The sequence below is a fragment of the Heterocephalus glaber genome, unplaced genomic scaffold (assembly GCF_053883595.1).
Source record: "Heterocephalus glaber isolate CG9 unplaced genomic scaffold, H.glaber_assembly_v1.0 deba00001447, whole genome shotgun sequence".
NCBI lineage: Eukaryota > Metazoa > Chordata > Mammalia > Rodentia > Bathyergidae > Heterocephalus > Heterocephalus glaber.
Genome location: NW_028258299.1, coordinates 5,938,547 through 5,962,402, shown reverse-complemented (window position 1 = coordinate 5,962,402; position 23,856 = coordinate 5,938,547). Strand labels below are relative to the sequence as shown.

General features: G+C 43.9%; 1 protein-coding gene and 1 long non-coding RNA gene across 5 annotated transcripts in view; both read left to right on the top strand.

Annotated features, from left to right (window-relative positions):
* Clstn1 (calsyntenin 1) overlaps positions 1–23,856 on the top strand; it is a 68,477-nt gene that overhangs the window by 1,427 nt on the left and 43,194 nt on the right. The gene's annotated exons all lie outside the window — the stretch shown is intronic.
* Positions 789–23,478, top strand: LOC147827380 (uncharacterized). Its single transcript, XR_015452532.1, has 2 exons — positions 789–21,806; positions 21,933–23,478. It is a non-coding gene; the product is annotated as an uncharacterized LOC147827380 (long non-coding RNA).

Sequence of the window (23,856 nt, the reverse complement as noted above, 5' to 3'; positions counted from 1 at the left end):
GAAATGTTCTTTTCGAACGTAAAATGGATTTCTGAAAATCAAATGTAGCCAACAGAAAAAATGTCAAAATTTTTACTTCTCTTGGGAAAAACCCACACATTTTAAAAATATGTGCTTGAGGAGCAGTTCCAAGTATATTTATTTGAGTCAGTGATAACGTTTCTCATTGAATTCGATGTTTTTGAAGTTTCTTCATGTACCTACATTTGCTATTCAGTGATTAATTACTTTGGTTAAACAGTTGGCATAAATTTTAACTCGACCATCTTCATTTTTGGTGGCTTAGGAACTCTTACGGGAAGGATGTTTTTAGTACTGTAATCATTTGTGATTTGCTAGTTTTTTCTGAGCTTTTCTCAGTGCAGCTGTACTACTTCAGGACTCTTAGTCTTCAAAATAAAACCATTTTGAACATCAGTTTTTCTTTTACATTTGTTGTTTTTCAGCCAGCATGGTTAGAAACTGTCTCATGAATATTACATGAAATGCCAATAAAACAATTTAATTTTGAAATGTTACAAATGAGTTTTAAATGTAAATATGGGATTTGTGGCAGCGCTTTCTGTGGGTTCATTTGAAAAGATGATCATTTCAACTAATGTCTGAGGCTTTCTGTTTTTCTGTTTTTGGGTCCCTGAGATGGAATCCAGGGTCTTGCGCAAGTTAGGGGACCACTCTTCTGAGCTGCGTCTCAGCCCAAAGTCTGCATGTTTTAATGCTGCAGGACGGAATGACATGAGCTGCTGTTCATACTCAAGCTACCCTGAGTCATTGTGAGTGAGGTAAAGATCCCATCCGAAGTGCTGAGGAGAATGATAGATGTCCTCATTAGAAACTGTGCTGGACTATTTAATTAGTTTTGTAGAGAACCCCCAAAATTCACTTTAATTGTAGCTGTAGTTCTCAGAAAACGTCAAGTGAGCCAAAATACAAGGAGAAGTATCCTTGGCGTACCCTAGGTGCCCTGGATGTGGGCTGCCTACTCTCTAGTCGTGGAGGTCAGGAAATAGAATCAGGAAATAGAAATTGCAGCGGAGAAAATAGAAAGCTAGATGCATGTTTAGAAAAAAATAAATAAATGAAAGCAATCATTAAGGGCATTCAAAGCCAAATACATAATATTCACTGTAATTTTTCCATTTGCACAAAGATGTCTCAGTGAGACATCTTCTCACCATTTATTTAGCATTTCATCTCTCTCCGGGAGCTCCTGGGAGCCTTTTCTCTACTTTACATTTTCATCGTTTCCCTGCACTTAACTCACGGTAACATGCTTTATTTGCTTATGTGTGTTGTTTATTGTGTTTCCCCTCAGTAGAACCAGCCTGGAGAGGGAAGGGTGTCTACTGGGACGCACTGCTGCAGCCCCAGAATATTAGCTGTGTGATTGAATTAAAGGATGGATAGCTGTATGTCAGGTTAAACAGCACAGCATCTTTATCGCCTAATTTTCACGTGGCAGATAAGTGTTGTATACTGAAAAAAGCATCACAAACATACAGTAGTATTAAGCAAGCTTAAATCCTGCACTGTGCATATGGGGGTTCATTGGTTGATTTTCCAAGGGACCGTTCTGTTGATTGCAATGTTGGGGATGTTAGGCTGGAAAAATCTGGCTGAGCCTCCAAGGCTTGTAACTACTACTTTGATCCTGTTTTTAAAAATATATTTCATGGCTCTTTTTGAAGATGGTTTCTTAATATGTTATTCTGTTTGTGTGTGTGTGTGTGTGTGTGTACAGGTGTGTATGACTGTGTGTGAGAGTGAGTGTGTATGTGAGTGCATCTGTGTGTGTGTGCAGGTGTGCTTGCGATACTGGGGATTCAACCCAGGGACTTTGCATTGAGCTAGTCCTCAGAGCTTTTGTTATTGTTTATTTTGAGACAGGGTCTCACTAAATTGCTCCATTGCCCAGGTGAGACTGAAACTTGCCATCCTCTTGCCTCAGCCTCCCGGTGCTGGGGTTGTATGCGCACAACTCCCAACTTGTTACCTTGATTTTTACAAGCGATTTTGAGGGAAGAAGTTATAAGAATATAGACTTCAATATTACCCTTAGTCTAAACATTTTGATTTGTTTTTGTCTGACTCTTTTTTTTTTTGGTACTGGGGATCGAACTCAGGACCTTGTGGTTGCAGGGCAGGCGGTGGCACCACTGAGCTAAATCCCCGGGCCTTGTATGACATTTTTAATGCTGAAAGCAAACAATATTTCATATGACGTGTTTAGCTGAGTGTATTGCAGTTTAATTGCTTTAACTTGATTAGCTGGGATCTTCAGGTAGCTGGAAATTTATCCTTTGGCTGCATACTTTTAGAAACCAAGCAGTTTCATAGGAATTCTTTTTCAAGAGGACGTTTTAGGAGCTCATATGATGTGTTATTTGTGTTGATAGTATTTGATTTTTAAGCCAAAAAAGAGCAACTAATTCTTCAGTTTTAGATATGAAAACTATGGCCAATAATGAAATTTTTATGAAATATATATTTACAATGAAATTAGAAATGCTGAAATTCATAGCACTGGTTTCAGGGCTTGGGAAAACGTTAAACCAAGCCTAAATGTGTAGAATAAGGAACCAAAGGAGTGTTAAAATTTTAGGATACACAGTGATTGAATTATTTTTGTTGCTTTCTAAGATAGGAAAATGTAATGTTTTGGATGAAGTTTTCATTTATAAGGGTTGAAACAACGTTTAAAAGGATCTGATTATCCTGAAAACCACCAAGAGTCTGTTTCTCACATGTTCTGGTTGTGGTTTCAGATAATTATAACTTGCTTTTTCTGTGGTCTTGATTTGGCAGGAACATGGTTGCTCAAAGAAATAGTCTTTTTTTTTTTTTTTTTTGGCAGTATTGGGGATTGAAATCAGGGCTTTCCTTTTATTAAAGTTTGAGACAATGTCTTAGCAAGCTGCTAAATTTCCCAAGCTGGGCTTGAATTTGTGATCTTCTTGTCTCAGAGCCCAGAGTGCTGGGGGTTTACAGGCACTTGCCACCACGTTCGGCCTACAGTTTCATCAGAGATGAAATTTTAAAATGTTGATCTGCCATAAAATATGGGTTTAAAATGGAGCATTAGGAATACAGACTCAAGACTGGTAAGAATAATTTATGCAATGTCATGTTCTTGCATTGGTCCAAAAACAGCCCTGTAAGGTGTTGTTCTGACACCAGCAGAGGCCACACAGGGGCGGCAGGTGGGGTCCTCAGCCCCCTCCATGAGAGCCACCACCTTTCAGGGAAGACAGTGTTGTGCTCACTCTCCCTGACTTGACAGGTCTCTTCTTTCCTATGTTTCAGGCATATTTTTGTTCATTTTCTCATGTAGCTTTAGAATGATATTATTAGATTAAAAATTTTCACAGGATCTGTTGCTGAGTCTTTTTTATTTTTAAAGGTTCTCGGCAAAGACTCAATTACTTCAAAGTAACTGAATTTAGAACATCCTGGAAACCTGTAAAACACATCTGAAGGTTAACTTCTTTCCATTCCAGAACCCCAGTGAGAAGTGTGTGGTGGCATATAAAGGAGGACTTTGTGCTTTTTCATTTTACCTTTTTGGTCAGACATGAGGATTATCTTTCAGCCTCCATTCTCCACCAGTCTGATCGTCCTGTGACAAGAACTTCTGTTGAGTCTGTTGCTTTTCAAGCGGACCTAGATCTGTACTTAACTTGTTGAAGATAAAAAGACCACATTTTCCTACATCTGCCTTTTTTTTTTGGTACTGGGGATGGAACTTGGGACCTTGGACTTGTGAGGCAGGTGCTGGAACTACTGAGCTAAATCCCTGGCCTAACCTTTTTTATTTTTTGAGATGAGGTTTTGCTATGTAGTCTATACTGGCCTTGAACTTCAAATCCTCTTGTCTCGGGCCCCTGAATGTTGGGATTGCAGGCATGCGCCATCATGCCTGGCTTCTTATACCTACTTTTTTGTTTGTTTCAGACAGGGTCTTTTTTTTTTTTTTGGTAACAGGGATCAAACTCAGGACCTTGTGTTTCCCAGGCAGGCATGGTGCCACTGAACTCCATCTCTGGCCCCAGAGGTTTTTTTTTCCTTCTTCTTTGAGACAGGGTCTTGCCATGTAGTCCAAGCTGACCTTGAACTCACTGTGTAGCCAAAGCTGGCAGTGATCCTCCTCCCTCAGCTTCTTGTCTAAACCTACTTTTTTATTTGTTTTTTTGGTACCAGGGATTGAACTCAGGACCTTGTGTTTGCAAGGCAGTCACGGTGCCATTGAGCTAAATCCCTGATCCTATACCTACTTTTTATTTAAAAAACCCCCAAAACCCCACCCCCCCCCCAAAATTTCAAGCTAGGGATGTAGCTCAGTGGTAGAGCACTTGCCCAGCATGTATGTGCGAAGCCTTGGATTCAGTTCCTAGCAGTGAAAAAAACCAAAAAAAAACCAACCCAAAAACCTAAGCAAAGAAAAACAAGGCACAGCTTTATTTACATACCATAACATTAACTTTTTTTTTTCTTTTGGTACTGGGGATTGAACCCAGGATCTTCACGCTGAGGTACAATCCCCAGTCTTTTTTTTTTTTCCTGGTACCGGGGACCAAACTCAGAACCTTGGGTTTGCAAGGCAGGCGGTGGAACCACTGAGCTAAATCCCCAACCCTTAAAAAAATTTTGAGACAGGGTCTTGGTTCGTCGTTAAATTGCCCAGGCTCAGTTTGAACTTGTGATCCTCTTGCCTCAGCCTCCCAGAGTGCTGAGATTACAGGTGTGCGTCACCATAACTTCACCCTTACAAAACATATACTTCAGTGATTTTAGTATATCCACCCAGTTGTGCAACTGTCACCACTGTCTAATTTCAGAATGTTTTCATCATCCCTGAAAGAAGCCCTGTTCACACTTGTAGTCATTCTGCATCTCCTTGTTTTCCCATTCTTTGGAAACCATTAATTTACATTTTCTTTCTAGATTTACTTATTCTGGACATTTCATGTCAATGGCCTCATGGCCTTCTGTGACTCATCTCTTTGTCCCGATAATATGATTCTTTTTTTGTTTTGTTTTGTTTTTCTTTTGAGATAGGGTCTCACTGTGTAGTTCAGGCTGGCTTTGAACTCACTCTGAAGCCCAGGCTGGCCCCAAACTCACAGTGATCCTCCTGCCTCGGCCTCTCAAGTGCTGGGATTACAGGCATGTGCCACCACAGCTGGCTTCAGTATGATGTTTTCAAAGTTCATCCATATTGTAGCATGCAAAATAGACCCTTGACTTACAAACTCAATTCCTTCTCGAGGCCTGGTTGAAACTCAAGTTGGTCAATTAAGGTTCCTCTCTGCAGCCTTCAAAGTCTCTCTGCTGTATACAAGCAGATCTCATTGTAACTTAGAGAAACATTGGCTCAGGATTTCTCAATGAATCCCACACAGGAAAGATATTGTAACATTCCTCTCAGAACTCTGTAAGGGTTAAATCTGTATCTGAGACCATCTGGAAGCACAAGCAGCTGGCATTTGGGTCATAACTCAATACTTTGGTCAAAAGTTAAAACTAAAATTCCAATTATAACCCAGGTTGTTCCTGTGTCAGGCTGGTCATAACTTGAGAGTCCACTGTATCAGAACTTCATTCCTTTTCATCGCTGAGTAATTTTCTGTTGTATGGCTGGCTATATCACATTTTGTTTTATTTGTTCATCTGTTGATGGACATTTGGGTTAGGTCCACTTTGTGGCTATTATGAAAAATATTGCTATGAACATTTGTGTACAATATTTTGCGGGGCCAGGCATGGTGGTGCACACCTGTAATCCCAGCACTTGGGAGACTGAGGCAGGAGGTTCGCTGTGAGTTGAGGCCAGCCTGGGCTACATAGTGAGTTCAAGGACAGCCTGAACTACATGCTGAGGTCCTGTCTCAAAAACAAAAAAGATTTTATGGGGACATGTGTCTTCTGTGCTCTCACATACAGAACAGAGAAAGTAGTGGGCCTTATGTATGGGAACTTGTGTTTAACAGCAGACTTAGTTGCCACCTGCTGTGCAAGTGCAAGGACCCGAGTTCGATCCCCAGTACGAAAAAAAAAAACAACCAAAAAAACCTCTAGCAGACTTAGGCATGGTTGCAGCGTCCTGTGACCTGTGCCCTTCATAATCATGCAGAGCAGCGTTTTTCTACTCGAGTGCATCCTCCCAGTTGTCTAAGTGATTCTGACTGCAGTTTGAGTTGCTGATTTCCCCTGGCTCTTGTGCAAAGTACCACGTCGCCTGGCTGGTTCCTTCCTTCACTGTTGTCTCCCATGTCCTTGCTTCCCAGGACCGGGGATTGAGTTGGAAGGAACCTTGAAGGATCTGCCCTCTTCACTGTGAAGCAGATGTTTCTTCGCACAGGGCCACCCGCTAGCTCACAAAGCAACTCTTTTGCTGCCAGGATTGAGCCTAGGGCCTCTCACAGATGCCAGGCAGGGGTACCTCCACTGAGCCACACTCCAGGCCAAGAGAGACCCTTTCCTTAACTGCTTCAGATTCTGCTGACAGCTCTTACCCCTCCTTCCAGTCTGCCCTGCACCTGATCTGGCCCCTCGAGTCCCCTAGGCCCCAAATCCCGGCCCAAGTCTGAGGATGAGCCAGGCCCTGCAGTGCCACTGGTTCAGGTGAGGACATACACGAGTAATTGACAGGGTCCTGAGCAGACTGAGTTTGTGAGTGGCCTGGTAAAACTGCAGCTGGCTAGAAAGGAGGCTTCTTCTTTCATTGCTTCTTTATGCTAATTTGCTGAAAAGTACGGTTTGTTAAAACCTATTTTGTCTGGTACTTTGATTTTATTATTTCTTATTTCCCCAATCCTCAATTATACTGTGAAACACTTAGAAATAAATATGTTTTTAATGCACTTAAAAACTCAAAACTCAGTAGAAATGAATGTCATCTTTAATACCTACTTAAAATGTGACAAAGACATTTATTCTGAGCTCTTCCTAAATTCTTAACATTTTTACCTGTACAGGACTTCTTTTCTTTTCTTTCTTTTTTGTCTGATAATGATACAGGAAATAATACCAGAAATGAAATATGAAAACATTGTATCTCCAGGCTGGGGATTTAGCTCAGTGGTTTCACTGCCTGCTGCACAAGCACAAGGACCCAAGTTTGATCCCCGGTACCAAAAAAAAAAAAAAAAAAAAAAAAAATATATATATATATATATATATATATATATATATTTATCTCCTGACCTGTTAGATGTCTGATACGCCAAGCTTGTGTTTTCTAAAAATCGAAGGATGGGCTGGGGATGTAGCTCAGTGGTTCTGGCGCCTGTCTCAAAAGGGAAAGATTCCAAGTTCAATCCCCGGTACCAAAAAAAAAAAAAAAAAAAATCGAAGAATGCTAGGAACAACGAAAGTTAAGAATAGGAAAATACTTATTGATAGGATAACTCCTGAGAGGCAGGAGAGGTCCTGAATGGGTAGCCGGGGACCCCACTGTTCAGAGTTTTATGGAGCAAAACCCACGGGGCTACAACTGGGACCACAGGCCTGATCAGTAAGTTTACAAGTATAGTCACTGAGGTAACGGCGATCCAGTGGGGAAACAAGTCACATAAGCAAGTGTGGATGGAAAGAACAAAGATTCTCCCAGGAAGTGGTGGGTCCAGAGGTCCTGGTCACCCACTGGGGTGGCCAATGTCTAGCTAGACTTCATTAGGCCCAGCGTTTGTCCTGGGAGGAAGTAGATGTGCCTCGGCCGCAGCTGTGGTGGTTTCACCTTTGTCCTAACTCTCTGGAGGACCTGGCCCTATCTGACTGCTGGTAATATTTCTACCTAACTCAGCTGTCTATAATAGTACGGGGGCTCAAACCCACAGGTGCTACCTTACCACCTCCTTTTAATCAATTAAAGTAGTGAGGCTTGAACCCAGGTCCTCACGTGCTAGGTAAGTGCTCTACCACTGAGCTACACATCCCAGCTGTCGTCCTCTTTGTCCTGTCCTCATCCTTGGCCTCTACCAGTGCTGGGATCACATGTGTACACCACTGCACCTGGCTTTTCTTTTTTAGAAATTTATTTGAGACAGAGTTTCACTGGCCTTGAATTCACTGTGTAGCCCAGGCTGGCCTCAAATTCACAGGGATCCTCCTGCCTCCTGTGCCACCACACTCTGCATTCTTTTTCTTTTCTGGTGATGATGCTGGGTCTGGAACCCAGGGCCTCAGGCATGCTAAGGATGTGTGTCACCATCAGAATCGCCATCACCCCTGGGGGTTTTGCTGGAACCACTGGTCCTCTGGGTGCCTTCTCCCTAAACCGGCAGTGCACAGCCCTGGCTGATGCACATACAGGAAGACGCCAGCCTTGTATTCTCCATTGGCCTCAGAGCAGAGGCTGCCTGCTCCTCTTTCTGTCCCCTTCACCTTGGAGCCAAAAATTAGACTGAATTCCCAGGAGACTGTGAGTGCAAGCAGAGGAAAATGCTCACTGAGGAATAGGGTCGCTCGTGATGGGGATTAAAGCAGATGGGCCGAGCAGATTATGTTTACCTTTAGAATACCTCAGCTAATTCGTGCTGGTTTCCTATTACGTGTGGAATTAGTAACAAGGATAACAGAAGTAATTAAAATTCCTGGATAATCCCTACTCTCTTTTCTGTTATGCATTTCAAACATTTATCAAAGTAGTTAGTAGTGCACACTGGCTTGAATGTAATTTTCTCCTGGCCCCCTTTGGTTTCAGTTGCAGAAGGGACAGTGGGGGACTGACAGGTGGGCTGAAGCCGAAGTCAGTGGTGCGTTCATGGCAGGGAACATCGCTAACGCTAGACTGGATTGTGAAGCCTGAGCTGGTAGGGGCTGACCCAGCTTCTGAGTTTTCTGTAAATACCACTGACACCTGCTCAGGATTCCCAGAGAAAGCGCTTTTATTTGGCCAGGATTTTAAAAGTCCATCATCCCTGACACCAAAGGAAAAAGTGTCGCACCTGCGCACATCCCAGCTAGAAGAGGGTTAAACATAGAAGACTTCATGTGAAAAAGCATTTGTACCTTTTTCTCTTTGTGCTGGGGGGTGAGGGGCAGGGGCTCTTGCCTGCTGCCACTGAGCAGCGTCCCCAGCCCTGAATGACTTCATGACACAGCCTCCGCTCCTTCCGGTGGCTTTAATACTTGGTGAAGTGTTGTTTCAGGGAGTCATTCTTGCCAGTGATTATTATGTATTTGCTTATTCAGCCGGTTAAGTGTGTTGACCCATTTTTTACCCACCATCATTCTGCCTGGGCTTAGAGGCTTGAGCTTTTCAGCGTAAAGCCTGTGGCAGTGGATCTGGGCAATGGTCTGGTGCATTTTTCTTTTTGCACAGGAAGTGTGTGCTAGGTTATTTTCAGGATTACAGAGTCAGAGAAGTGACCAGAGCAGGAAGGGCTGAGCAGTGCAGGGGTTCGAGGCCAGAGTCTCAGTGTCAGAGACACAGGGAAAGGGTTGGTGGCTAAGAGGCGCTCAAGGGCCTCTGGGGTATGAATGACCTTCTGGGCCAGGCTGGCCAGATCCCTGACTAGAGGTGGAAGCCAGCTGTTCAGGGCCCCAGGAAGGTGCAGACGTGATGGGAGTAAGGAAGTTGTGGTGTTGGCCCAGAGTAGCACGGGCCCAGCCAGGCACATCCATTGTGGCCATGGTCACATCCTGGGCCTTCTTGGTGGGTCCTGGGGTCCTGGTGGAGAATGAGGAAGGCCATCTTGGCCCTTGAGGTTGGTGCCTTCTGATTAAGGGGTTTTCAGTCCTGGTGGACAGAGTGAAGCCAGAGTGAAGGAAAAGAAGGATGGTCACTCAGGCCAGGTGTAGCAGCTTAGGCCTAGGGAAGAGGCCCAGGCAGCTTCCTGAAGTTTCTATTTCATCTGGAAACTCTGCTGGGGCTAGGAGAGAGGATTTGAGGCAGAAGTCCAGAGTACTCCTAACTATATCTTTCTTTTCCCCTTTGAGACAGGAGTCTTACTATATTGCTTTCCCAGGTTGGCCTTAAACTCTGACTCAGGCATCCTCCTGCTTCAGCCTCTGGGGTTGCTTGGCTGACTGTACTTTCTTTTTTTTTGTTTTGGTACCAGGAATTGAACTTGGGACCTTGCGCTTTTGAGGCAGGTGGTGGCACCATTGAGCTAAATCCCCGGCCCTGACTGTATTTTCTTATTGGAAACCCAGGTATAGACAGGTACACTGAGGCACGTTGATATGGAGGGCAGACCTCTGAAAGGCCCCAACCATAGCTAACAAAAGTTAGGTCTTAGGTAGACTTGTTCTGATTGAAATCTGCTCTCCTGGATGCTGGGGCGAATTTTACTTCTCCACTCTCAGGTCCGTTGCCAGGTGACATGAGCTTGGCCCTTGAACTCCCTTGTCCCCTCAGCCCTGTGGTTTTGCCTTGACCACCCAGCTTGTTTCCTGGGGCCGGAGCTGGTTTTGATTCCCAGAGGATTGGAAAAGGCAACTCTGATTAGTCGTGGACATGTCCTTATGAGCAGCTTAAGTTCCAAAAGGACTGAGAAACCTGCTTAGCCAGGGCAGTGTGGGACTCTCAGGGCAGATCTGCAGTGAAACAACGAGTTCCCTCTCGCCCGTCACAGGGTCACTCCGAGGAGCCCGGGAAGAGGACTTGCAGGGGGCAGTGACCAAGGTTGGTCACTTCAGGATCACGCGTGGGACGGAGGAGATCGAGGGTGGGAAGAGAAAGGTTGAGAAGGTGGAGGAGAAGCCCGGCTACCTGAGTTCTTAGTGACGGCGCCCCCAGGAGGAAGCACGGGACAGCAGCCTGGCCGCTGTAGTCCGGGAAGGGGGGAAGGGCGGAAGGGCTTGGGCGCGGCAGGTCCGGCCCTCCATCCCCAACACCACAAAAACCAACAACCCATTCCTCGGATTTTCCAAGTTCCTACATCCATATGAATTAAATTTACTCTTTTGTAGAAGTATTTGACTAAAGTAAATGTGAAACATGTATTATTCGTAAACCTCGATATGCATTGTGCTGTGGTCAGGCAGAAATAAGGGCAGGGATCCCCTGCAGGCCTCCTCGGATGTCACGTGGGATGACAGGTTGATTGCTGGATGGCTGAGGCAGTTTCCGGTGTTCCCTGTAGACAGTATTGAATGGGAAAGGGGGTCCACCGGTCATCTGTGTTTGGGAAATGCTGCCAGACGGGTTTCATCGCCCGCAGGACTTCACAGAACCTTTACTGTCCTCTGTATGTTGAGAAATTGCCAACCAGGAGTCATCCAGTTTACCCAACCGCGTGTCCCAGGGCTCTTCCTGGAGCAGTCTGCGCACCCGTGTTCCTTAGAACACTGGAGGAGGTGCTGCTGCAGCCCCCCAGATGGAAAAAGAAATACCACAGCACAGGATAAGTTACATGACCTACGATACTGTCCTCCCTCTGAGGTCATAGTGTTAATATTCTGGTGTGAATCTTTCTTTTTTCCTGTGAAAAGTTTATCTGCGTAAAATTTTAAACAATGTGATCATATTATAGAGAATTGAGCTAATTAATTTATTATCATTATCATCATCATCATCAACAGTGTGGAGGATCAAACCCAGGGCCTCGAGTGTGCATGCTGGGCAAGCACTGTATCACTGAGCTGTGTCCCTTGTCCTAAGTAGTGTTTTCTCACATTCCGGAACCTTAATGTTAGTCATTCAACAAACATTTGCCTGGGCATGGTGGCACAGGCCTGTAATCCTAGCACTCTGAGAGCCTGAGACAAAAGAATTGCAAATTTGAGCCCCACCTGGGCAACTTAGTGAGAACCTCTCTCAAAAAGTGGAGGGGAGGGGCCAGGGATTTAGCTCAGTGGCACCACACGTGCCTTGAAAGCACAAGGTCCTGAGTTTGATCCCTGGTACCCCCCCCCGCAAAAAGTGGAGGGGAGAGTACTGGTGATGTGAATTAGTGCAGAGGCCTTGGTTCAATCCCCAGTACCACAAACAAACAAACAAAAACCAGAGAGCATTTCTATATGAGCTGGGCAGGGTGGTAAGTGCCTGCAGTCCCAGGTGAAGTGGGATCACTTTCTTTTCTTTTTTTTTGGTACTAGGGATTGAATTTAGGACCTTGTGGTTGTGAGGCAGGTAGCAGAACCACTGAGCTATATCCCCAGCCCAAAGTGGAATCACTTGAGCCTGGATGTTCAAAGTAAGCCTTGGCAACATGTGGAAGGAGACCTGTTTCTCAAAACCAAACCAAAAACAACCATTTGTACCCATTAAGTGTAGGGTAATCCCTTGGAGGGGTGTGGTCAATTGTGTGTAATGAATCTTTTAGGGTTGCTGAATTGTTTGGTCTCCTCACCTTTCACTCAAAAATTATTGAGTACTTTAAAGAACTTGTGGTTATGTGGGTTGTATTTATCTATGTTTATTGTATTAAAAATTAAAAGTGAGAGCCAGTGAAATAATTTGATGATTAATTTATTTAAAACAACAATAAAAAACTTGTTATGTGGTAGCGTAACATTTTTTTAGTGAATAATAACCATATTTTCCAAAACAGAAAACAGTCAAAGGGACAGGGATGTAGCTCAGTGGTAGAGCACTTGGCTAATGTGCTTAAGGCCCTAAGTTCGATCACCAGCACCAAAAAACAAATGAAAACAGTTTAGTAAGAAGATGGCATTGATTTACAGTTTTGCTAATCTCTGATGTCCAGTTTAAGAGGAGTCAGCCAGGTTGTGCGTTCAGACTGTTGCTATGTGTTGATTGGTTGAAGAAGACAAAGCGAATTGGCGCTCACGGATACAGAATCAGAAGAGTTCGGCCCCCGGGTGTCCTCGGAGCATGTTCTGGTAACTGCTCTGGGGCAGTGGCCGATGTCACAATGCATTAGTCACCTGTAATTTGCTGCTGAGTAATAGTTGAGGTTGTATAGCAATGCTTAAACATAAAAAGGCAGTAGTGTTAATCCACCTTCTTCCTGTAACCATGCCCGCTCTCATATTCAGTATTGCTCTCCTGGGTGGGAGGAGAGGGGCGTTTCTACCAGGCCTGGCACTGCCACCCAGTGAGCCCCTGTGGTGGATGGTCAGTGTCTGTCCATGTGGGCTCAGGATCTGGTGTGCTTGTGGGTTATCATTTCAGTTTCCTTTTAAATTTTAATGTCAGACACTTTTTTTTTTGTTACGGGGATCAAACTCGGGACCTTTTGCTTGTGAAACAGGAGGCAGAACCACTGAGTTAAATCCCCAGCCCCAACTTTTTCTAATAGGGAAGAAGGCAGGGTGAAAAATGTGAACATTAAAGTCAGGAGTTTGGGGAGGCATCTTCTTTGGTAGTATGTGTCAATATTTTCATCAAATCATAAAAGTTAAGGTTTTTTTTTTTTTTTTAAAGTGTAATTGTTAAAGACATTGCCATCTTTGTTCTCACAGATGGCTTTTTTGAGACTTTTAAATGGTTGATTTCAGCCAGGTGTGGTGGCACATGTGTGTAATCCCAGTGCTCTGGGAGGCTGAGACTGGAGGACCGAAAGTTCTAGCCCAATCTGGGCAACTTAGCCATTCAGTGAGACCCTGTCTCCAAAAATACTAAATACAGTGGGGATGGGGATGTAGCTCAGTGTCAAGGCCTCTGGGTTTAATCCCCAGGACCGGTTGGCGTTGCTTTCTTTGTAAAGCACTTTTTATAATCACTATACTTTGCAATGTTTGCCTTATTTTCCTGAAAAGTCCTTTGGGGTCTTCTCAGCATCTGGCTTCCCTGGGGATGGTTAGGTCTGGCTGAGCTTGTGCTGGGGGCTTGGTGGGAAAGGCGAGAGCTGCGGGGGGAGCAGTTTGTTTGTTTGTTCTGGCATTGTCCCTGATAACCAGCCATTCAGTCTGCACAGAGGAGGTTCCATAAATCCGGTTTCCCCTTGAGAGGTGGTCTAACCCTTTCTACCCTTTTATGTGAGAATCTTACTTCTAAAACCTGGCAATTTGCCTTCCTGCTTAAATGAGCTCCAGTTACTTCTATATTATTGCATTAGGATGTTAAGTGTTTCTCCAAACTCCTAAACTTGAACAACATTTGCTAATTTATTTTAAAAACATCAGCTTCTGAATTATATGGCTAGAATTCTAGAAATGGAAGGGACTTTAGAAGTTCTTGAACTCAGCCCATTTTACTGGAGAGGAAACAAATGAAATTGCTTGGTCATCAGGGTGATATTTTCATAGCTCAGGATATGAAAAGCAGGAATGAACAGTGGAGTCCAATTTGGAGTGTTTTTAACACTTTTTTTAGTAATAAAGAACATTCAGAAAGCATATATTTGGGTGACTTGTTACTCAATGCATCTTTTGTGTACAGTTGAATCAGGAAGGTAGATTATGAAATCAGTGGCATGTTAACATTTTAGGCTAAGTAGTATGTTGTACTAACTCACCATTATTTATTTATTTATTCATTCATTTTAAATTTTGTAGCACTTTTTAATGTACATAACTCAGAAATTTGTGAATATATTCAAATCACAGTTGCGCCATTGACAAGAGGTTTAGAAGTGATCTGGGACAGGCTTGGTTGTGCAGTTCCTCTCCAGTGTAGACTGCATCTCTGTCACACTCCTTCTCATCAAGGAGTTCCTTTCATTCTGGATCTTTTTTTTTTTTTTTTTTTTGGTACCAGGGATCGAACTCAAGACCTTGCGCTTTCGAGGCAGGCACCAGAACCACTGAGCTAAATCCCCGACCCGTTCCTTTCATTCTGGAACAGCCTTCATTGTCAGAAAGCCCCTCAGAGCTGGGTGTGTGATGCTACTCAGGAGGCTGAGGAAGAAGGATCCATAAGTTCAAAGCCAGCCTGGGCAACTTAGCATGACCCTGTCTCAAAATAAAATAAGGGATGTGGGTGTGGCTCAGTGGCAGAGCTGTTGCCCAGGATGTTTGAGGCCCTGGTCCCATCCTTAGCACTGCTAAGAAAGAAAGAGCCCCTCACCCCAGGTCTGCCTCTGAATCCCCAGAGAGTTAACTTTGGCCCTATGGGAGTATGGTGGACCAGTGAAAAGCAGACTCAGGCTAAGCTACTGGGTTCCAACCCCAGTTGTGCCCCTCACTAGCTGTGTGTTGTGGGACAGGTTACTAAATCTGTCTGTGCCTTAGTTTCTTCATCTGTGAAGTAAGGACAATAATAAAAATACCTAATCTCATAGGTTTGTTAGGAAATTTCTTTTTTTTGGTACCAGGGATCGAACTCAGGTCCTTGCGCTTGTGAGGCAGGCGGTGGCACCACTGAGCTAAATCCCCGGCCCAGGGAATTTAAACACAGTTTGTTTTTTTTAAAGGCAGGGCCTCACTCTGTAGTTCAGGCAGGCACCGTGCCACTAAGCTACATCCCTGGCTCCTCACCGGGTAGTTCAGATTGGCCTTGAACTCACTGTGTACCCCAGTCTGGTCTCAACTCATGGTGATCCTCTTGCCTCAGCCTCCTGAGTGCTGAGATTACAAGTGTGTGCTGCCACACCTGGCAATTTAAACAATTTTTTTGTGTGTGTGTACCGGGGATTGAACTCAGGACCTTGCGGTTGTGAGGCAGGCAATGGAACCACTGAGCTAAATCCCCAGCCCAATTTAAACAAACTTTGTGAAGTGTTTAGAACACTAATAAACATATCAGTGGGGCCATGCCTGCCTGGCAAGCGCAAGGTCCTGAGTTTAATCCCCAGTACTGGAAACAAAAAGGGGAAAAAACCCCACCCCACCCCCAAAAAAGTGTTTGGTGTTTTATTAATTCCATATAAAACTCTCCTCACTTCCTTTGTACATTCAGATGAAATTTATGTAACATTAAAATGAATAATTGTTTCAAATTTTTTTTGTGTGTGGGCCATCAAACTCAGGACCTTTTACTTGTGAGGCAGGTGCGGCACCACTGAGCTAAATCCCCAGCTGTTTCAAATTTAATAGACTTTATTTTAAAAAAAGACAGAGTTAGAGCTGTAGGTTCACAGTAAAATGGAGTGGAAAGTACAGAGATTTCCCACATACCCTGTCCCTTCCCTACCGCAGAGCCCAGCGTCCTGCAGGATGTTACTGTATTTGTGATGGTCGGTGAACTCGCACTCAGGTGTCGTTATCACCCAGCGTCCGAAGTCTATGTTCCAGCCCCCTGTTGGAGCTGTACGTTACCTGGGTCCTGGCAGATTTGTTCTAACAAGATCGCAGTGCCATACAGAAGAGCCCCACTGCTCACCCCTGCCCCCCAGCAGCCTCTCCTCCTGCTCTTCCATAGACCATAGGCTCTCTCTTCTGGACTGTCCCAGGGTTGGAACCAAACAGCACGGGACCTTCGCACATGGCTTCTCTCACTCACACGTGTATTGAAGGTTCCTCCCTGTCTTTCCCATGGCTTGATAGCTCTTTTTTTGTGCTCAGTAATACTTCATTACTGGATATGCCACAGTTTTATCTACTGGAGGACATCTTTTATTGCTGCTAGGGTTTGGCATTTATAAATAATTATGGGTAAAGCTGCTTACAACATCTGCATGCAGGTTTTGGTGTGGGTATAAGTTTTAGTTCATGTGAGTAAATACCAAGGAGCACAGTTGCTGGACCACGTGGTAAGAGTGTGTTTCCTTCGTGAATAGGAGTTCGACCCTTTCACTCCATGTCTTACCAGCATTTGACGTTGGCAGTATTGTGCATTTCGACCATTGTGATAGAGCTGTAGTGGTGTCTCACTGTTGTTGAAGTTTCTCTTTCCCAGATGACATAGCATGCAGGGAGCATCTCTTTGTGGGCTTTTCATCTGAGATCTTCAGTGAGGAGTCTGTTCATGTTCATTTTTTGATTAGGTTGTTAAATTTCTTATTGTTGAGGCTTTTTGTTTTGTTTTAAGATGAAGTATTGCTTTGTTGCCTGGGTTGGCTTTGAACTCCTGGGCTCAAATGATCTTCCTGTCTCAGCCTTCTTCTAAAGACAGTAGTTGGTACTACAAATTCATGCCACTGTGCATGGCTGTTGAATTTTAAGAGATCTTTTGTATTTTGGGTAACAGTCCCTTATGAGATGTGTCTTTTGAAAATATTTCATCTTAGCCTGTGGCTTGTCTTCTCATTCTCTTGCCGGTGTCTTTTGCAAAGCAGAATTTTAAATTTTAATAAAATCTGTTTATTATTTCTTTTGTTTTAGCTATAACATGTTTCATGTTGTATCTAAAAAAATCATTACTAGCCTGGGCCACATAATGAGATTGTCTCCAAAAAATAAAAGGTCTTCACCATATACAAGGTCATCTAGATTTTCATGGTTGTTTTCTCCTAGGTGTTTTGCAGTTTGCATTTTGCCTTGGTCTGTGATGACCAGTCCTAGGTCTGTGATCTGCATTTTGTGGGAGAGGATGCTAAGGGTCAAACCCAGGGTCTCGCACGAGCTAGACAAGTGCTGTATCACTGAGCTGCACCCAGCCCCATCGAGTGTCTGTAGATGGAGACTTGTTCAGATTGTTGTATTTCTTCTTGTGTGAGTTTTGGCATATTCTGTCTTTCAAGAAAATGATCATTTTCATCTAGGTTATCAAATTTGTGGGAACAATATTTGTAGTATTCCCTTATTATCTTTTTAAAACTTTAATTATTATTTTGGTTTCTTGAGACAGGTTCTTGCTGTGTAGTCCAAGCTGGGCTTGAACTCCTCACCCTTTTGCCTAAGATTGAAGCTTAGGGGCCAGGGATTTAGCTCAGTGGTTTCGCTGCCTGCTGCGCAAGCTCAAGGACCCAAGTTCGATCCCCAGCACCAAAAAAAAAAAAAAAAAGATTGACGCTTAAGGGCTGGGGATTTAGCTCAGTGGTGCCATGCCTGCCTTGCAAGCACGAGGTCCTGAGTTCGATCCCTAATATCAAAAAAAAAAAAAGATTGGGCTGGGGATTTAGCCTGCCTTGCAACCACAAGGACCCAAGTTCAATCCCAGGTACCAAAAATAAAAAGATTGAAGCTTAAATTAGTGGTTTTAGATCTTTTCTCGTGTGTCACATGTTGTTTAACAGTGGGACACATTCTGAGAAACGTGTCCTTGGCAGTTCTGTCATCCATTCATCATAGTTCATCATCAGTGATACAAATCCAGATGGGATGGCACCTGTACATGTGCACTATATTAATTTTTACTTTTTAAACTTTTTTGTTATCAGCTAATAGAGAAACGCACACACTAGCCTGGGCCTATACAAGGCCAGGGTCATCAGTGCCTCCTTCCTCACATCTTGTCCCCCGAGATCTTCAGGGACAGTGACACAGCTCCTGCAGTAATGGTGTCTTCTCCTGCAGTCCCTCCTGAAGGACCTGACACATTTGACAGTGAACTTTCTTTTATTTTGTAAGTAGAAGGAGCACATTCTAAAGTAATGGTAAAAAGTATGATATGGAAATACCTAAGCCAGTAACACAATCATTTATTATCATTGGGCATTATGTACTGGACATGTTGTTTGTGTGAAACTTTATTTTATTTTGGGTCTATGTAGCCCAGGCTGGCCTTGAACTCAGGCAATCCTCCTGTCTCAGCCTCCCGAGTGCTGGCATTACAGATGTGTTCCAGTATACCTGGTTGTGTGAAACTTTTATATGACTGGCAGCTCTGTAGTTTCATTGACAGCATGGGCATCACAGACATGAGTAATATGTTGTGGTATGGCATTACGATGCCTGATAGGTTAGGGGACAACTATCGTATATGCAGTCCCTTGTTGGCTGAAACGTCATTTTGTGGCACATGAAGATGCATGGATTCACTGCTCTAAATTTCCCACTAAGATTTGTGTGCAACATAGTTTATGTTGACTTCTTACTTCCAGATCAGAATAATTTGCTTGAAACAGACTGTCGCTTGATTTAAGAAAATACACCAAAACCCATAATTCTGAAATAATGCTGATTCCTGATAGAAGGGAAACTAGCATTTGATTCCCAGTTTAATTGCTTAATAGAATAAATCTACACCAGCAACTCTTGTAAATTTGTGAAAATGAATTTTATCTTTCCTTAAAGAATAAATGTTTTAATCCACCACACTTTCCTCCCCTACTCTTTAGTTTTTGATAAATGATAAAAAATGAGCCAGTTATCAGAGAAGAAATAGTTCTTCAAAAAAAAAAATAAACACAAAAAATAAGTTGCTGGTTCCCAACAGGAAAAATACATTTTAATAACTGTGCAATGAAACACTGCTTACATACACGTTGCAGATCGAGTATTTGGAGTTAAAAGATGTTAGTCTACATAGATGGGTGATTGTAACTTTATTGCCATTAAGATTTCAAATTGCTTTCATGCTTCTGTGTACACATAATGAAACACGGGCAAAACACTGAAGATTGGTATTTCCTGAAGTCTGCTCTCTCATTCTGCTATCTGCCCCTCTAATGCTGCACCCCACTTGTACACAGTTAGTGATACCTAGGAGTATAAAGTTGTTGCCCATCAATAAAGTCACAAAGTTGGTTTAGAAAAAATAAAAAATAAATAAATAAATTTCCCACTAAGTACTGCTTTTCCTGCATCCCACTTTTCTCTCTCTGTCTTGTCTCTCTCTTTTTTTTTTGGAACCGGGGGGTCGAACTCAGGACCTTGTGCTTGCAAGGCAGACACCACTGAGCTAAATCCCCGGCCCATCTCTCTCTCTTTTTTTTTTGCTAGGCACAACCAGGGTCTTGTGCCTACTAGCAGTGCTCTACCACTGAGCTAAACCATCAGCCCCACAGCTTTTGGGAAGGTTTTTTTGGTTTTTGTTTATTTTTTGAGACAGGTCTCCCTGTGTAGTTTAGGCTGATTTTGAATTCACTGTGTAGCCCGGGCAGGCCTTGAACTTGTGGCGATCTTCCTGCCTTAGTCTCCTGAGTGTTGGCATTATAGTTGCATGACACCACACCTGACCCAGAGTTGTCTTTTTGTGTAGCTCAAAATATTTTAAAATTTCTCTTGAGTTTTGTTTTTGTTTTTGGAGACAAGTTCTCACTATGTAGTTCAGGCCAGCCTTGAATTCACTTTGTAGCCCCGCTGGTCTCGAACCTGGAATTCTCCTGCCTCAGCCTCTTATGCTCAGATTACAGGCATGTGCCACTGTGCCTGGCTGAGATTACTTCTTTGACCCATGTGTTATTTAAAAATGTGTTACTTAATGTCCAAGTATTTTTGGATTTTTCCAGATGTCTTTCTGTTACTGATTTCTGATTTTGTTTCATTGTGGTCTGAAAACAGTAGACATTGTATTGATTTTCACCCTTTGACATTTTAAAGGTGGTGGGAAAAAGCTTAGTGTTAGAGCTCTTGCCTAGCATGTAGAGGCCCTGAGTGTGATCTCCAGCACCAAAAATTAAAAAGGAACAGCATGCTGTGGTGTATTTAAAAAATGACTCTTTTCCCTCCCCTTGCTAGAAGTGCAAGGAGATTTTTCTGATGTTTACTGTGAGGACCTGGTAGACCTCCTGGAGGTCAACTCACAGGGACATGGGATCTCTCTTCCTGGAGCTTTTAATTCAGGTTCAAGCACATCAAACCCCAGTCACAGTTCGGCTTTCTCCACCCTGCCACTGGTCCCCCGGGTTCCTGGTTTACAGCTGTGATGCTCTGTACTCACCTGTGCCTCTCCAATTCAGGGGCAGCAGTTTGCTGTGCAGTCTCGCTGCTCTGATCAATCAAAGAACAGTTACTGATTTTTCAGTTTGTTCCACTTTTTACTTGTTGTTAGGACAGAGGGTGACTGCCAAGCTCCTCATATGTGGGGCTGGAAACCAGAAGTACCCAGGCTAACTTCCCCTGGTGCTGGGGATCAAATCCAGGGCCTCACTAGGTACTTATACCTCTGGGTGACATTCCCAGCTCTGAGCAGAATACGTTTAAAATGTACAGTTCAGGGCTGGGGATTTAGCTCAGTGGTGCTGCTACCTGCCTCGCAAGCATGAGGTCTGGAGTTCGATCCCCCGTAACAAAAAAAAAGTACAGTAGGTACATTGACGGTATTGTGCACCCACTAGTTCTGCCCCGTTCTAGAATGTGTACATTACCCCAAGTGGAAACCTGGTGCACTTTAAACCGGCACTCCCTACATTCTTCCCCTCCCAGGGAAGCGCCTGGCAAGCACTAAGCTAAATCTGCTCTCTGTCTCCTGATTTATCCTCCTGGGTATTTCCTATCAATGCAGCCATACAATTCATGACCTTTTATGTCTGGCTTCTTTGAGCTAGCATAATTTTTATTTTATTTTATTTTTTTGGTACTGGGAATTAAACCCGGGGCTTTCACACTGGGCTACATCCCCAGCCCTGTTTTCATTTTTTATTTTGACACTAAGTCTGGTAAATTGCCCACGCTGGGCTTAAACTTTCGCTCCTCCTGCTGCAGCCTCCCAGACTGCTGGGATTACAGGTATGAGCCACCATGCTGGCATGTTTTTGAGAATCAACCACATTGTAGCTGCTGGTACTTCATTCTTTTTATGGCTCCATTTATGGATGCACCACATTTTGTTTGTGCATTCATCTGTTGATGCTTATTTTGGGTGGTTTGGACCTGCTGGTATTCTGAGTTGTGCTGCAGGGGCTGTTCATACATTAGTGTCTGACAACCTGCTTTCAGTTCTTGGGATGATACCAGGAGTGGAATGACTGGGTCCTGTGGCAGTTATATGTTTGGTTCATCGGGGAATCACCAGCCACTGACAGAAGCATTTTACCTTCCCACCAGCATAGAAGTCCCCGGCCCTCCCTCTTTACATTTCCCAGGACCTCTGCTCCTTCAGCTCCTCCTCAGGGGACTGCGCCTCCCAGCTTGCCCAAGCCAGCCCGTTTCTTTTTCCTCGGTGCCTCACTGGTGTAGATGTCACCTCTCAGGTAGGGTGTGGGGTTTAACAAAGGGGGACAGCTTGCTGGGTCCGGGCTTCTCAGTGGCCTTGTCACACCGGCTCTATTCACAGCCAACCCTGTGCTGGCTGACTGCTCTGTGCTCCTTTCCTACAGCCGATGTTTTGTTCCAGTCCTGGCATTTCCTTCATTCCAAGTCATCTTGGCCATCTGACCCGCACTCCACATTCCATCGGTCCACTCTTGCATCCCGGCGTTCCTGAATTTGATGTAATGGGTGAAGAGAGCCAAGCAACCACAAAGCCTTGGAAGGTGGCCTGGGGCTGCATTACTTGGCGACCTTTTGGGGTGGCTGTGGCCGTTGGAAGTCCGTCCCGCTCTTGTCCAGCCCCTGTGTCCTCCTCACGCTCTCAGACACACTACACACTGTGTGAAGCGGCGGCTGGCCAGGTGCTGAGTCCCAGACGAACAATGTTTTAAGGGGTGCTCTGCACTAAGGAAATTGTCAGTGATGCTAATTGCCCAGGTTCCTTTGACTTCCTTAGTAACTCTGAAAATGTCTACATGTAACTTGTTCCTGTGAGTGATGTCACCAGCTCTTGTGATTTCCTGTCCTCTTAACAGCACAAAAGCCAACCTGGAACGTCGTCCGTTCTGAGGATCAAACTCACTGAACCATAGACAGCAGTGTCCCTCTTTTTCCAGTTGGCAGTCCCAGCTGCCTGCCTGACACAGGGTCCTTCGAGACCAGCCCGTGCAGTCTCAGGTCCTGGGGCTCAGATGCCCCAAATCGCCCAGGCAGTGTGGCCTTCCTGTCCTCCCCCATCTTGGACTCTAGCTCATCAGTCTGTTGATCCTGCTCTGTGTAATAGGAAAAAATGTGCTTCTTGATGGGTTCAGTGTGAAATACGATTGGGTAGTTTCATTGTCTGTGTTTATCACAAGAATCTTCTGTATATTCAGTTTATAAATAATTTAAGAGCTCCATGTCAAAGCCTTGATCTCACTGTCCTTAATTTTGTAGGAATGTAAATAATAAAAGAGCAAAAAAAGAGGAAAAAAAGAATCTCGATGTTTCTGACTGCATTTATGGGTTTATTAGACAAGTGTAGGGAGCATACGTACAGCGGTACTTGGGGTAGCAGGTCTTAGGGGCTTTGCGTTGATAATGAATGCCAGTGGGTCTTGAATACCATGTGGCCTTTTTGGAACTATATATGATAAGGTTTTCCATTGTATATGAAGGTCAGGAGACTATAAAAACACAAAACTTGGAAATTAACATCCGACTGTTACGCTATGATTCAGGATAGCCCTGTCCTATTTTAATCCAAGAGAAATGTGATAAAGAAAAGGAAAAGGGCAAGCCTGTCCTGTATTTTCTGATAACATTGCAAAGTAGGGAATTTAAGGCAGTTATAGCATGTACTTTGTTACATAACTAGAGTTCTGATTGGCATTGTTTATTGATAAGTGAATGTGGACACATCAACATTTTAAAATGTTCTGAGAAGGGCTGGGGATGTAGCTCAGTGGTGCAGCACCTGCCTGGCAAGTGCAAGGTCCTGAGTTCAATCCCTGGTATGGGGCAGGGGGAATAATAAAATATTCTAAGAGTGGTTTGTTGTGAATTTGTTCCTGTTCTGCTATGTATTCAGTTCTGTAGAAAGTTGCATAAAATATACATACTCTGAATAATTTGCATCTGTCTGGCTGGCTTTGTCTTTTTTTTGAGACAGTCTTTTTATGTTGCCCTGACTGGTTTCAAACTCCTGGACTCTAGTGATCCTCCTGCCTCAGCCTCCTGAGTAGCTGGGTCTACAAGCAATAATTGGGTTTTTGATGCAGATGACTATCCATGTAAGATACAAACTGAGGGGTGTTGAAGGGCTCTGTTCCAAAAATATTTTCCTCTGCCAGCTTGCAAGGTGCCTGGGTTTCTTAATGTAGTTTCTGTTTTCATATGATATCATTGAAGTTCTTTGCAAAATGCAAGTGTGGGTGCCTCACTTCATTGTTGTCCTTAGCACCCAATTCAAAATTAGTCCCACCAGCTGCCCAGTGTTAGCAGGGCCAGGAG